Source organism: Panthera onca, chromosome A3, assembly GCF_046562875.1.
Source record: "Panthera onca isolate mPanOnc1 chromosome A3, mPanOnc1 haplotype 2, whole genome shotgun sequence".
Lineage (NCBI taxonomy): Eukaryota > Metazoa > Chordata > Mammalia > Carnivora > Felidae > Panthera > Panthera onca.
In genome coordinates, this window is record NC_138341.1 from 2,301,657 (window position 1) to 2,318,031 (window position 16,375).

Consider the following 16,375-nt stretch of genomic DNA (forward strand, 5'->3'; position numbering starts at 1 on the left):
CACCGAGTCTGGCCTCGTCCTAGGTAAACGGGGAGTCCCGAGTCTTCCCTACTGCCCTGCTCTCCGGGTGCACGGGGCGCAGGTAAAATTCAGCGTCCTCCAGCCCTCTGCAAGTGGCGCCGGGTGCGACGATCTCTGGACAGCCAGAAGAATCTTGTGAAACAAACAGTATTTTACAGGAAGGAAACTAAATGCCATCCAAAAAAAAGTGGTTTTATCACAACCCACGCAGCTGATGTGGGACCCAGCGCGGCTCGAGGTCAGGTCAAGTCACCACGCAGGACAGGTGTCACTCAGGAGACTGTGCCTTCTCCAACCCCTCCCCCCTTCTTTGTAACAGCAACAGGTCTACAGTACGACCCTGTGTTTTTGTTTTGTTTTTTTTTTTCAACATTTTTTATTTATTTTTGGACAGAGAGAGACCGAGCATGAACGGGGGAGGGGCAGAGAGAGAGGGAGACACAGAATCGGAAACAGGCTCCAGGCTCCGAGCCATCAGCCCAGAGCCTGACGCGGGGCTCGAACTCACGGACCGCGAGATCGTGACCTGGCTGAAGTCGGACGCTTAACCGACTGCGCCACCCAGGCGCCCCTCGACCCTGTGTTTTTAAGCCGCCCATCCCCCTTCCCAGGGTTAGGACTTATGTCCTAGGAGAAATAAACAAGCTTCCCTTTACCAGTCTTTGAATTGATAATCCGTTTAGCAGATTAGAAAAGAAAAGAAAGGTTCATTTCTTTCAAAGCAATGAACCAGAAAAGATGGGATTATCTCAGCCATTCACCACGGTCTCTAGCAGGGAATCAGGTAACTGGGAAAGGTATGGGATTTAAACCAGACTGCGCTCTAGTCCACTCTAGAACTTCCCCAAGTTGTACACAAGGCACACATTTACTTCGTGTCCGTTCTGCTGCTGCAGTGACTGCCCAGACTGTACGGCGTCCTGGTGGAGAGCCCGCCTCTCCAGCTCGACCAGCGACAGCTCGTCCTCCAGGATTCCACCTTGGACATCACTGCCGGTTTTGTTCTGCGCTTCGTGACAAAGCTGTGGAATGTGGTGGTTGACGGTGGTCTCACCCCATGCCCTCCCCTTGCCCACCCTGTAGAGCTGCAGGGCTCGCCAGTCCCTGCCGACCCCCTCCACCAGCCCCCCTGTTGCCAGGTCCAGTCCGTGCTTCTGTTCTCGTCAGTCAGTTCGTCACAGTTGCCTACTCCCTTCCCGAGACGTTTCTTGTCATTTCCCTTCCGCTCCCTCCTGGTTCTCCGTGGCGTGGCCACAATGTGGTGGGGTGCCCAGGGCTCTCCGTGTGCTGTCCTCTATCCGCACACGCTGTAGGTGTGCTCGTGTGGTGCAGTACACATCGATGACTGACCCCCACCATCTGTCTCCAGCCAGGACCTCTTCTGAGACCAGGCTCCATGTCTAACTTGGCATCACCACACGCATGGTCGGTGTCTAGACCTAACTCAGCCGAAACGGAGTCGAGCGCCTGCACACCCAGCCGTGTCCCCCCAGCCTTTCCTGACCCAGCGAACAGCAGCGCCAGCCACCCAGTGCCTTAATCCAAGCGTCTAGGGATTTTGTGTTTCCTCTCCCCTCCCCTCAGCATCCAGCCAAGTCTAGCAGCAAATCCTGTCGCTTTGACCTCCAAAGCACACCACGCATCCACTCACTTACCCCATCCCGGGTCCTTCTGCCCTCTTTTCTTGCCTTAGACTTACTTGAAATGGACTTACTGAAATTGACCCCCTGCTTCCGTTTCCGCGGCTCCACACTTCCGTGCAGAGCGTGCATTAAAAAACACAAACGGGATTGTGTCACCTGTCTGCTTGGCCCTCCTTTCCCAACCGCCCGGCTGCCGACCACCTCTCCAGCCTCTGCCTCCCGCCTGTTCTCTGCCCTCCACACACGCGGGTCTCTCAGCGTCTGAGTCTGACGTCCTCCCTACCTCGGGGCCTTTGCCAGTGCGTTTTCCCTCCCTCCATCCTGCAGACACCGTTCTCCCCTGCGCGCTTCCCTTCTCCGCTTAGGACCCCTCCCTGGAGAGGCCTTCTGACCGCACCCCGCACGGCTGGGAGGTCTCCCTGTTTCACAGGCTCCTGGTGCTTGTCTGTAATGATGTATTTGGCTAATGTCAGCCTCCACCTTAGGACTGCCGGCCCCATGTTTTTGGTATTTGCTGAATGAATACATTTGTGTTGCCAGTGACAACTTGTGTCTTGGGGTCAGGGTGTGTCTTCCAGAGACCAGTGCCTGGTATGTCACAGGCGACAAAAAGAAGTCTGCTGAATGAAAACGGAAAGGACGTGATGAGAAGCACTCCAGAGTTTCCACAACATCACTACAACTGCCCTCCTAAGTCGAATCAAATCTCCTTCCCTAGAAAATAATGCTGTGCGCCAGGTAATCTTCTGTGGGCTTCCCACACGTGGTCTCACCTGCCCTCACGTTTCTTTAATGTTTGTTTATTTTTGAAAGAGGGTGTCAGCAGGGGAGGGGCAGAGAGAGGTAGAGACAGAGGATCCAAAGCGGGCTCTGCGCTGTCAGCACAGAGCCCAATGTAGGGCTCGAACCCATGAACTGTGAGATCGCTACTTGAGCTGAAGTCCGACGCTTAACCGACTGAGCCACCCAGGCCCCCCTTACTACCCACGCTTTAACGACAACTGAGGCAAGCAGGGCTCATAACTGGCTCAAGGTCACGTGGCCAGGAAGGAGCAAGGCTGGGATCTGAGCTCCCCGCAAAGCGTGCGGTGGTTGGGGGGAATGACTGCTTCCTGGAACTAAGCGCCTGCAGGGTCGCCCCCACCCCACCCCACCCCACCCCCCCCCCACCCCCGCCACCATAGGGCAGCACAGCACAGTCGTGTGTCACCGTTCGTTGGCCTCCACGTTAAGCAGGAGCCTCGTTTATTTTTCACTATTGGGGAGGAGAGAGGGAGCTGTTTTATGTCTGTATAAACAACCATACTGTGGAAAAGCAGGACAAGCGGCCGCGGAACCTGGCACTTGCTGGCAGAGCGGGTCCGAGCAGGCAGAAGCAGACACGAACAACATGCATCGAATCGCTTTCCTGTGACCAGTGCTGCCCTCCGGGAATCCTCCTTAGAAGGGAAGAAGTCTCTTGAAATTGAACTGCTTCTTCCAGCAGAATAGCCAGCAACAGCCAAAAAATACATTATGCAACCGGAGTTTATCACCCCGAAGTGGGCAGCTCGGGAAGGATCTGTAGATGCTTTGAAAGACAGATGGTCGCCCTCCCTGCAGCCCAGCCCGCACGCCCGCCACCCATCCACGGGTGTGCGCCCGTGCCAGCGACGTGCTTCCTCTGCGAGGGTCTTTCGGGCTTCGTGGGCCAAGAGGCAAAATCAAGCAGAGGAGATGGGTCCTTCAGTAGCAACCGTTTTGAAATGTGAAAAACAGGCGCCTGGGTGGCTCAGCTGGTTAAGCGTCTGACTTTTGATTTCAGCTCAGGCCGCAATCTCACGGTTTGTGGGTTCGCGCCCTGCGTCAGGCTCCGTGCTGACAGCGGGGAGCCTGCTTGGGATTCTCTGTCTCCCCCTCTCTGTACCCCTCCCCCCTGTTCTCTCTCTCAAAATAAACTTTTAAAAAAAATGTAAAAGCCATTCTTAGCTCACAGAACATACAAAAACAGGCATCAGGCTGGAATCTGCTGACCCCACTGTATCCCAATAATAATATTAAAATTTTATTTCCCTGGCCTGTGGGGAGCACTTTGTCAGAGTCTCAGATTTCACGCTACTAACAAGCCAAGGAGGGAGCTTGCCATAAGCTTGTGCATGCGGGCGGAAGACCCGAGTCTCCTGGGTCAGAGGCAAGGCCCAGCGCCCGACTCAACGGCAGTGGCTGGTGTCAGTGTCTCTGCACCAGCTCCTCCCAGGGGACGCGAAGAGCCTAGAAGACACCCGTGTGCTCAGTGGGTTGCACTGAGCTTAGGAACCTAGATCTCCATTATACCGGGCAAGAAGCACGCCTGCCCCTCCTCCAGGGACACACCAACCACATCGGTCTTCCAAGACCATTGGGCTAAACAAAGATCCCTGCAAGGGTAGTTAGGATCCCATTGGTGTGTGTGCAGAAATGTCAGAGGCCCGTGGAGAACTGGGACCCACTCTATGTGCATTTATTGGACAGAGTCTTGGAAATGTGACAGAGTGCTCGCGGTCCTGAAGGTGAGAAGTGTGGGCGCGGCGAGGGTCACCCTCTGCTCAGCGTCACAAGCTGCAGTCAAGGTCGCTGCGGCTGCCTCCTTGCTGGAGCGTGCTTGTTGGCAGAACTCACTCAGTAAACCCGAGACCCCTCTGTTCTTACTGGCTGGTGACCAGGAGCTGCTCTCTATGCCCAGAAGATGCCCTCAGTCCTTTGCCCATAACACAGATGCCTACTTCTCTAAGCCAACAGGAAAGGCTTTATCCCTTTGAATCTCTCCTTCCAAGAAGATCTCGCCCGATTAGTTCAGGCTCACCAAAGATAATCTCCATTTTGATGAACTCCGAGTCCAGTGGTTTGGGGCTTTAGTTACTCCTGCAGTAAGGCTCAGTAATTTCACCAGCAGCCAGACTCACAGCTCCACCCACACTCAAGGGTCTGATACAGGGCTTGTCCACGGGGGGGGGGGGGGGGGGGGGGGGGGTGGGGGTGGGGTGGAATCTCAAAATGCCGCTTACCATATCCATAAGTCTCTGTATTGTCCCTACTCACTGTCACAGTGACTGAGCAGAGACTGAAAATGGTTAAGAACGGGTGGCAACAGGGGTGCTTGGGTGGCTCAGTTGGTTGAGCGTCCGACTTTGGCTCAGGTCATGATCTCAGGGTTCGTGAGTTCGAGCCCCACATTGAGCTCGCTGCGGTCAGCCTGTTAACGCAGAGCCCGCTACACTATGGACCCTCTGCCCCCTCTCTCTGCCCCTCCCCAGCTTGCACTCTCCCCCAAAATAGGTCAATATTTAAAAAAAAACAAACAATGGCCCCTGCCCACTTTTACTTACTTACCAGCTGTCCATGTTTTAGGTATAAGCACAGTTATCAATGTCACGGTTTCATTGGATTTAGGATTCTTAAATTGATGGTAACTAGAAAACTTTTTAAGATACAGTAAAAAGAAAAAAAAAAAAAAAAAAAAAACCTCTACAGAGTCCAGGAGAATAACCTTGACTCAAGCATGACACTTCCTCAAGTTGCTAGGCGTGGGGAATAAGCTTAGGAATTCCCTGAGCCTGCACGGATGGGTTAACAAGGCCTAAAGAAATAGCCACAGGATGAACACACCCAAGTTTGGGTAAAAAAGGTCAGGTAAATGGGGCAAAGGCCCCCAGAATAGGACAAAAGTATAGGAATAGTATAGGAATAGGAAATCGCAGGATGAAAGCATCCAAAAATAGTAAACGAGATTAGGTGTTCAGGGGGGAAATGCCCCCCAACTTAGTACAACAGCAGAAAGCTGCTTTCACAGGAAGGAAGGACCAAATTAGGTGAACAGGTCAACAGCGCTTTGAGACCTCGGTGGGGGGTAGTTGCCCAGAGAGGAGCTAATTAGCAAAAGAAAGGTGCCTTGTTGACCCTGACGTAGCTTGCTTGGTCTTTCTCATCCCCTAGGCCAGCTTAGGTAAACAGTCTGCTGTAAACAACCTTCCACCCAGTATCAGGAGTCTGTTTTGTATTGACCCAAACCCCTAACAGCGCATGTCTTCAACACCCCCTTTCCCTCCTGCCCATGAGTTCATGTTCACGGTTTCATTGTCTCTTGGTACACGCCCATCACGCTTCTAAGCCTTCTGACCCTAATAAAAACGGAGCAAGGACCCTTACTTGGGGCTCCTGTCTCCTCCCGGACATTAGCCTCTCCTATTTTAATCCTGCGTCTGCCCTGTTGCTGGACAAGAGGGAACTCCAGATCCAGAGTATACGACAGCTGGGTAAGCCTTAGGAGATGATCACAATTTTTTTTCTGGCAGAGAGGGTCCTGGACGGCACAGCCATCGTAACCGCGGCCTCAGTAAGGGCCGCGTGTTTACTGTTTCCCTCTCGGTTCCAGCAGCGCCCCGCCCCCGGCGACCACCGCGCGCTGAGTCAAGTCAGACTGCGGAGGCAGGCTCGCTCGGCTCAATTTTGAGACAGCGTCTGCCGGGCGCCCTGGCTGGAACAGCGATGGGGATCTGGGGGCGAGTTCGGCCTGCAGGCCAACCGTAGGGGCCTCTCTCCTGGCAACGGTCACACTTGGGTTGATAGCAGAGATGCTTTCTGTGCGTCACAGAGAACATTAACGCGTCGACGCAGACGTCGACATTTCCTAATTGTTTACGGCTTCCTCATCTTTCTTCATCTCTCGAGAGATGCGGGGCCTCACGTCTGGCCGGCTTTCCTGCACGTGTGTCCGAGCAGCCACGACGGCAGGTGGCACAGGAGTGTCGCACGAGCGCCAGCAGCTGCCCCGGCGCGGCCTTTGCCCCCTCACCGCGCTGCTCGGCACAGGGAGGGCCCGCCGCGTCTTGGCTCCCGGGGATGTGTTTCCACACCGCAGCCCCTCGTGCTTTAGGAAGCACGGCCCAGCTTCGTGGTTCCGGGGACAGGAGCGCAACGTGCAAAGCAAACAAAACAGAACAAAGATAGGTTGGCTCTGCCGTGGGCTGGGGGGCCTCACCTCAAGCAAGACTGCGCTGGGGCTCAGAGGGTGCTAAGGGCTCCCTCCTTCCCGGCCTCGGCCTCAGCCTGCCTCGGCTCTCCTCCCCGAGAGCTGGCTCAATTCTCACCTCCCGTAATGAGCTTCCTGTCGGTACAGGAAACCCAGCCCCCAGTAGCTCTGCAGCCATGCTTGTAATTCATGAGAAAGGAGCTCTTTTAGGTGGCGGCTGGAGAGCCAGTCTCACGGAAGGTTCCAGATGGCCCAGGCAGAACCACGCGTCCACCCCCTTGGATCTCTGCCGAAGCCCGAGGTCGGCCATCCGGCGAGGCCGGGCCTGGCAGCCCCTCGGGACAAAGCCGGGACCCCCGAGGACCCGGAGGAGGAGGGCCGGACAGACAACCGGCCAGACGCTCTGGAACACTGGGCTGCCAAGGCCCTCCTACTCGGTGGGTGTCTCTCTGAGGAGAGCAGAGGGCCTGGCAACTGCTGTCAAGTCGGTGCCACCCGTCCCTGTCCCTGTCCTCGGGCCCTGTGCCCTGCGGCCCCTCACTGTTGACGCATGACCAGCCCAGCTCCACGGAGCAGCCTGTGTCCGGGCGACTTTCCCGTCAGGGCCAGAGCTCAGCTCATGTCTTCTACACGGAAAGCCTGAGGGCTTTCTGGAAAACAGAGGAAGTGTGAAGGGAGTGCAGGCGTCATAAATAACAGCAGAGGTGCCAATGTTGGAAGCAACGGGTGCACCGGGATAATTTTGGGATAAAAATTATCGTTGAAAAGAAAGGGCCGAAAATAAAGGTTGGCCGTGAAACACAACGGCCCGTCTAGAAATGGAACGTAGGGCTGACTCAGGACTTGCGGGAGGAAAAGCCGCGGGGCCGTCCCCTATCCTGCAACCTGGCCAGTTCGCTGAAAGAGACTTTCATACAATGAAACTGGGTGACAGGGATGTATGGACGTTCATAAAACTATTCTTTTTGCATGTATATTTGGACAATTTCGATGGTTTTTACAAAAAGTTGTGGCATTTTGAATTCAGAAACAAGCCATCTGTGCGTGAACTGTGAACTGTTCGTACCTGAAAAAAGGGAGTCGGAGTGGATTTCTTACCAAAGGAGCGGCGCTGACGCAGCCCCTGGAGGCCGCGGTCTAAAGGAGAGCATTTCTCGGGCTCTCAACGCCTCTTTCAAAGAAGAAAGAAGAAGGAGACATTCAGACATCGGTAAGTACGACCCTCTCTTGCCCTGGGGACAGAGGCAGCCTCATTTGCAGCCTCTCAGTGAGTCATCCCACACCCCTGGGCTTCCAGGATGCAAGTAAAACGCATGTTTATTCTAGTGTGCGCACCCGTCTCTCTCCAGACGTCATCATACCTGCGTCACACTGTCCCCAAACACTCGCTCCGATGAGACTCTTCCCCAGGCGTGCTCCATGTCACATATGCTGAGACAAAGGATCGGGAAGAAGCCTTTTGAAGTCAAAAACTTTGAGGGGGCCTCCTATGCTAACTCTCTTCTGGAAAGTGGTGAGGCTCGTCACGAAGACGCCGCGTAAGAGTGATAAAACCCCTCCTCTTGGAGGGCGGCACGTACTCGTTCCAAAAACGTCCCGCACGACATTCTCTGGTGAACACTGACAAAAGTGCAGCGAGTGACTGAAGTAGCAATTAGTAAAGACGGACCGCGCGTTCGCCAAAAGACCGTTTCCAAGCTGGGAGCACTTAACCAGAGCACAGACGGGCTCAGGGGCGCATTTGCAGACAGCCGCGCAGGAGGTGAGGAGGCAGGGACTTCGAGATTCACAGTGAGTCGTCACAACATTAGAACTTTCTTTAACGACACAGAATTGGTGAGTGGTTAGCTCATAGCAACTTTTGGGAAACGTTTGGGAAAGGAAAGTTTTGTTCGCGATTTCCAGGGGCCTAAGCGAGAAGCGGCCCAGGTCGGGCTAGTCTTGCAAAATAAACATTAATCTCTGTTTGTATAACCAAACTGGTTTTGTCTGCTCAGGGGATTTTCAAGGCAGGTTTTTTGCTTTTGATTCTAACACCCGCCAATGTTGGGGGGCAGGGAAGCAGAAACACGAGAACACCCAACAACGACAGTAAGCACTGGGACTCAGTCTTAGTAATAAAAACCACAAAGACGTATAAGTAACAGATACTGACATTCGGGAAATAGTTTTTCAGAGAGCAAATCTCACTCTCGTGGAAGATCAACTTTGGCTGGCGTGACAGATTCTCACGGGCCAAATATCTGGCAGCGAGGATCCCAGGACGTCGGCACACGTGAGCCCCGTTAAGACAGGGAGGGGGAACGCAACGCAGGGAAACAGGAGTAACACGTGACAGCCGTGGGTCGGGAGGGGAGGACGGCGTCAGAGGGGGAGAGGGACCCAGAGGGAGGTGGGGAGGTGGGAAGGGACAGGGAAGCCTGCAGGGTATGAGTCTCCGTGGGCAGCCAGTGGAAGGAGTCGGGAGAGGGGGGAGCCCAAACACCTGGAGGAAGCAGAGAGAACAGTCAGCACACGGCCTGGGGCGCTGGGTCCCGGACCTCGGGGCCTGCGGTGCATCAGCTGGGGCAGCAGGAGGAGGCCCGGAGGGCGGCAGGGCCAGAGCGTGGGGACGCTCACGGCCACCTGGTGTGACGGAGTCGGGCTTCTAGACGGAGAGCCACCTGCAGGGCAGGCTAGACGGAAGCAAGGAAACCGGGGAGGCTACTGCAATCTCCCGAGTGACAGAGGTCGGGGCTTGGGTCAGGACCTAGTATGTGCGTGGTGGGGACGGTCAGCTTCCGGATCGGTTTTGCACGAAGGCCAACCAGAGCTGACGATGCAGGGACGTGAGGCACAGGTGCGGGGCGGTCAGGGGTGTTCTGGGGCTGCAGCCTGAGAGCCTGGGAGGACGGAGCCGTGGCGGGTGGAGATGGAGGAGACCGCGGACTACGGGCTGTGCGGATCTGGGATGGGGGGCAGAGCGGAGTCTGGGTCGCACAGGCTGTGTCTGCGACGTCCGTCAGAGGTCCGAGGGGAGACGCTGAAGAAACATCGGGCCGGAATCTGGCTAGAGCCCACTCCGGACGCACTGCTGACCGTTGGTCCGCGTCTCGCAGGAGCGGGAGCAGGTGAACCCCCGAGCCCCCCCCGGAGGCGGGCGGGAGGGTCCGGGCTCCGAGGCCGGCACCACGTCCCTGCTGTGGCCCGGGGGAGTCGCAGGACTCTGTCCTGCAGGTGTCTGGCTTCCTGTCCCTCCAGCCTCGCCTGGGCCCTGGGCCCTGCGGTTTGTTCTTCGCCGGCTCCGGGGCTCCCCCCCTGGCAACCCGAGCACCGCACCCAGGTCCGGCCCGAGTCCCTGCCTATCTGAGTGGCGCCAAACTAAAGGAGGAGCCGGGACATAAACCCAGGAACTCCACATCCACTGTTGTTCCTTTTTTTTTTTTTAAATTGCTTTTAATGTTTATTTTTGAGAGACACAGAGCGCGAGCAGGGGAGGAGAGAGAGAGAGGGAGACACAGAATCCGAAGCAGGTTCCAGGCTCCGAGCTGTCAGCACAGAGAACAACATGAACAACATGGGGCTTGAACCCACGCACCGCGAGATCATGACCTGAGCCGAAGGCGGGCGCTTAACCGACTGAGCCGCCTGGGCGCCCCTCCCCCAGCTTTATTGAGGCAGAGTTGACAAAATTATATGTAAATGTACAACATGATGTTTAAAAGACTTTATTCTTTTAGAGTTTTAGGTTCACAGCCAAGTTAGGAGGAAGGTAGATGGCCCCTAGAGCCCCGCGTCCCAGCCCCGCCCCCCCAAGGTCGATGCGTTACAACTGACGAAGGTAAACTGAGGCATCATCGCCCGGCGTCGAATTTGCGTAGGACTCACTCGTGGTCTCGCACGTTCTGGGGGTCTCCACACATGGTAACGAAGCGCACCCAGCACTGCGGTATCACGAAGAGCACTCTCGCGGCTCCAAAACTCCCGTGGGCCCCACCCACCCATCCCTCCCTCCGCCCCCACCCCAACCCCTGGCCACCCCTGACCTTTTAACTGTGTCCACAGGTTTGCCTTTTCCAGAATGTCCTAGAGTTGTGATCATTCAGCACATAGCCTTTTCAGATTTGATTTTCACTCAGTAACGTGTATTTACGGTCCCTCCGCGTCTTTTCGTGACTTGATAGTTGGTTACGGTTTAGCGAATATGGATGTTCCAGGGTGTTTGTCCAGTCACCCGGCTGCTTCCAGGGCTTGGCCATTCAACAATAACGAGGGAGTGATTAGAGACGAATTAGCACATGTAAAACTTTAAGAAAGCCCCCAAGGGGCACCTGGCTGGCTCTGCATTTCCGCCCAGGCCAATGTCTCACAGCTCGTTAGCATTGGGCTCTGTGCTGACAGCAGGGAGCCTGTTTGGGCTTCCCCATCTCCCTCTTTCTCTGCCTCACCCCCGCTCACCGTGTCTCTCTCTCTCTCTCAATAACAAAACATTTAAAAAGAAGAAAGGAGGGGCTCCTGGGTGGCTCAGTCGGTTGAGGGTCTGACTTCGGCTCAGGTCGTGATCTCATGGCTCTTGAGTTCAAGCCCCGCATCGGGCTCTGTGCTGACAGCTCAGAGCCTGGAGCCTGTTCCAGATTCTGTGTCTCCCTCTCTCTCTGACCGTCCCGCGTTCATGATCTTTCTCTGTCTCAACAATGAATAAACGTCAAAAAAAAAAAGAAAAAAGAAAAGAAAAAAGGAAAGCACCGAGAATTTGTTTTTTAATTAAAAACTGAAGATCATTTACAGTTCTAGAACACACCACCGCCGAGACAGGTCGCGACACTCTGTCCCACGTGCTCAGGGCCTGGCTGGCGGTGCCGTCACCCGCACCAGCAGACGCCGTGTTAGGTTCCGGCTGACACGGAGGCTGCGTCGGGCCTCGAGCCGCTCCACCCAGAGATGGTGGGAAGCAGGCCGTGGAGACAGGCGCACCAGACATGGCAGAGGGGGTCCCCAGGAGCGTCCTGAAGTGCCGAGGGCACGGGTGGCCCTCTCAGCAGCACGATGCCCTCGGGACCGAGCCTGGAGCCGCTGGACGGTGCGCTGGTCATGAGGGGACTGCAGTGAGGTCATACGTGTTAGGAGCGCACGTGCCTACAGAGGGCTCAGAGGGAGAAGGGAGCTGTGCGCTGACCCGACATGTGCCTCGAAGGCCTCTGCTGACACAGTGCAGTGGGGACAGGTCCTGGGCGCCGCTAACGTTGGTCCGGCTCACAGCCAGCGGGTCCCCAGGCCCGGTCCTCCAGGCCTGACCACGGTCGCTTCCGTCTGCCTCAAGACAGGGGTTTCTCGTGTTGCTCGGGCGTTTAAAGCAAAAAATGGGGCGCCTGGGCGGCCCAGTTGGCTGAGGCCATGAGCTCCCGGTCTGGTTCATGAGCTCGAGCCCCACGCACAAAGCCCGTTCCAGATCTTCCGTCCCTTTCTCTCTCTGTCCCTTCCCGGCTCATGCTGTCTCTTTCAAAAATAAACAAAACATAAAATAACAACAAAAGAAACGAAGGTCACCAGCAGAGGTCCAGACATCAGAGCAGGCCTCGCTGCTTATCACCCGCTGGCTTTGAAAACGCAGAACAAGCGCTTGCTGGAAAACACAGATCTCACGGGTCTCTTCTCGCAGTTTTCAGAGAGTCTGTCTGAATACCTTTAAGCGGACCAATCGATTCGCTAGGGCCTGTCACAGAGAAGGAAGTCCCAGCCAGCGTCGAGATTCCTAAATCTAAATAACTAGACATTCTTCTGGTTTTAAAAAAAATCACAGACCAAATATGGGAGTAATCATCTCCTCTCTCCACAGTCCTATTTCTCGACTTTTATTTTTGGTTCCCTAGGCTTCAGCAAAACAACGTGGTCGCTACCAACTTACAATTACATTCGGGAGAACCCATCACCGAACAGAGCAGGGCTGCCTCACTGACATCCACCGAGCGGAGAATCTGCGAAGAATCACGTGCCCTGGCTCACGTGGCGCAGTCCTGCTGTCCGCACGGTAAGCAGAGGAGAGGTAGCCACCGAGGGGTAGAGGACTGGACCTCACGCTCCTTTCCTCCCCAGGAGAGGAGACTGGCCTTCAGCAGACCTCCGTGGCAGGGACCCCGCTCAGGCGGCCGGACAGAACGCCGCCGGCTGGGGGCTCGACCGTGGACTTCTCACGATCCCAGAGGCCACGTCCAAGATCAAGGTGTCAGTGATCTGCCTTCCGGAGAGGGCTCTCTTCCTGACTTTGCTGTGTCCTCAAGCCGCCTTTCCTCTTTCCTCAGTGGCAAGGGCAGGCAGGAAGTGAGCTCGTTAACCTGAATTACTTCCACACAGGCCCCATCTGTATCTACTGAAAGGGTGGGCCTATGCCGGCCGACTCCATCTTGTTCTGTGTCCTTCACCTTGACCACGCCTCCTCCCCTTGAGTAACCTCCCGCTCACACTCACCCGTTCAAACCTCCCGATCAAACCACGCCCAGCGACCTGACCTGCGTAACAGGACTCCGACCCTTCCCCAGCCAATCGGCTGAGGCCACAGCCATTACCTCACCAACTGCCCCTAGGCCCCAATAAAACCTTTGTCCTTTTGAAACTCGCTCTCTCTCCGGTATCTCACCGCTGTGTCATCTCACCGCTGCGTCGGTGCAGGTAGGGGATTGAGCTCGAGCCAGCTCGAATAAAGGCTCTTTGCTTTTGCATCGGACTCGGCTCCCTGGTGGTCTTTGGGGATCACGAATTCTGGGCATAACAATACCGGCCACACTGGGGGTCAGGGCTTCAACATATGAACTTGGGGGACACGGTCCATCGCAGCTATGACTCAGGTAAGGTGGCCTCTGGGTTTTAAAATTAGGTTAAAGCAGGATTTGTACGCCAAAGAGACACTCTGCGGAGGTGCTGGATGCCTAGTTCGGACACCTGCTGTGGCGGAGCAGCGAGAGTCCGACCGACCCGTCACAGAGAAGGGGCTGTTCCCGAGCAGCTCTCCCGTCCCGTTCCGGAACTACCAGGATGTGAGCATTAAGAGACCTCTGGAAATGGAGACCAAGGTCTTTCTAAGACACGTGACCTAAGGCCCCAGGCTCGCCCGTCGGGACAGATCCCACTGGGACCGACGTGTGGCTTCACGGCGCCGGTTCACCACCACGCAGGCTGCCCACCCGGGACCGGCTCTCCGGATTTGTTTCGTTTCACCCACATCCCATGAGCCTGTCCTGAAAGAAGGCAGAGATCCTCTCGGCTTTCTCGACCCCCAGCAATGGAGCCGCCTCGTCGCTCTGGCGTAGAAGACACGGGGACGCTCCATCAGCCTCCGTCTGCAAAGCACCAGGAACACATTTTGAGAGCAGCAGCAGCTTTTGAAAAGCTGGTATCTTCCACGACACAGCGCCCCGCCTGGTCTACGCGGCGGTCCCTCACGGCACAGCGCCCCGCCTGGTCTACGCGGCAGCCCTCAAATGTCTCCGGGAGCTGACAAAGCAGACAGAACCACGACTCTGGAGCTGTAATGAGGCAGCTGCACGTTAGGCAACCCTAAGAAGGAATGTGCTTCCTGAAGGCGTCCTGTTCCCCTTCTCACGAAAAGCGGCCGGGCCTCCTCCTACCTAGAGCTCCACGCACTCTCGGTTCCGCACGGACGGTACGTGCACTCGTGCAAACTGCCCAGCAGCCTGGAAGGTCTGGGAGGCACGATCTCTCGCCTCTGTACTTCCAATCCTGGGCCCATGAAGAGGCGCCGCCCCATTAAAGCAAAATCAGACGTTCAGCGGGGGCGGGGGGGGGGGGGGGGCGGAGCAGAGCAGTGGCAGCAGCGAGGGCGCTGTGGGATCTTCCCGAGTCTTCACCTGAAACAGAACCGCGGACGTGACGGAACGAGGTGACCGGAAGCACCGGCGGGGACGCGGAGCGAACCGGAACTCTCCTGCCGTGCTGGTGGGAAAGTCCAATGGCCAGAGGGGTCGGCTGGCGTTCCTTGAAGTCGAGCACCCACTGCCCTGTGGCCCAGCTGTTCCGCTTAGAGAAATCAGAGCACGTGCTCGCAGAAGGACTGGCCCGTCGGTGCTCAGGCAGCTCTCTCCACAACAGCCCAAACGGAGGGGACAGCCTCGAACGGGAGGATGGGCGCAGACTGAGACATGCCTACAAGGGGCACCACCTAGCAGTGAAGGGAAGCCAACTACTGATACCCGTGTGGGCGGGGGGGGGGGGGGGGGCAAGATAATTACACCGACGAAAAGAAACTCTGGCCACAGACAGTTTATGTTGCATGACTCTATTTATACAAAATCCCAAAGAACACAAATTAGTCTACAGCGACGGAAAGCAAACGGAAGGTCTCCCGGGGGATGGGATCAAAGAGGGAAGGATCTCAGAGGGGCGGGGGGGTGGGGGGGGTGACAGGCAGTCCTGGCGAGAGGTTCCCAGGTGAGTCCACGGCCCACTTTACCTTCACGCCATTTGCTGCCTGTCGATCACACCGCCACAAAGCCGCTAAAAAGCACAGCGGTGTGGGCACTCCACAAAGCCAACGTGCGGCAGTGAAGGGCGCCGCCCGCCCAGCACAGCCCGCAAACCCACGGCGAAAAGCACAGCGGGGCCACTGGGTCCTGACGGGCCCCTGAAAAGACAACCCCAAAGGAAACAGGGGGTGTCCACTGCAAAGCATGGTGGGCCGGCCTGAGGCCGGTGGCTGGAGCAGGGCGGCTGTCCTCCCCCGGTGGTGACGGATGCAAGGGACCCGCTTCAAGAAGGTCTGAGGGCTGGAGCCGTGGAGCCCGAGATCCACCGCAGCCGAGCCGGCAGGGACCCGTGTTGTGGGGACACAGCCAGCAGCACAGCACAGGGACGACAGACAGGAAGGAGAGGGACCCAATGCAAGCGGGGCAGGGCCAGAGCCGGGAGAGTGCTGGGAGCCAGCCGCCACATTTTTAGCATTATTCAAGATTCAAAAGAGCAGAGAGCTCTGTGGAGAAAAACGACCTGAACTAAATGTTTAGGAAAATGAGCGACAGGAAAGTGTCGATCCCACGCAGAGCTATTCTCAGAAAAAAGAAAAGGAAAATAAAAGCCTGCTGACAGCGAGAGCACTCCAGACAGACACCACACAGGTCCAAATGTGCGGCTTCAAAGCCTCAAACAACGAGATCCAAGATGGGAGGGCGGCAAATTAGTGCTAGAAAACACCAGAAATAAGGTGACAGAGCTCAAGAAAACTAGAAAGACAACTACTTTCAGAAATGACAATCGAGAGCAAATGAAGACAGTAAGTAATGCTTTCAGAGACAGGACGTCACCAGGAGGACAACTTTTAAAAAACAAAGGAAACTTAAAACATAAATGAGATTCAAGAAAAAGAGAAAAGACCAAGGATGGCTAAACCAGATGTTCCCATACACAGAACAAGGTCCCTCAACCCCAAAGAAAACCAAGAAAAACAGAACTCTAAGCCACAATTCAAGGCAAGCTTCCTGAAGTAGCAGATTTGGAAATATATGCGCCAAGAGCTCACCATATTCCTGCAAATTCTGACCGCGGGCAACCGACGCAGGACACAGGGACACAATCTGACACAGTAAGGACTGGAGAGACAAGAACAAGAAACCCACGCCTTGGACATCTAGCTAAAGAGCACATGACTTATAAGAAGGAACATAAGACTCGTTAGACTTTTCATGCTGGAAGAAAACAAAATCGGTAGTTTAGATGCTCAAGGAAAGAAAATGTGAGC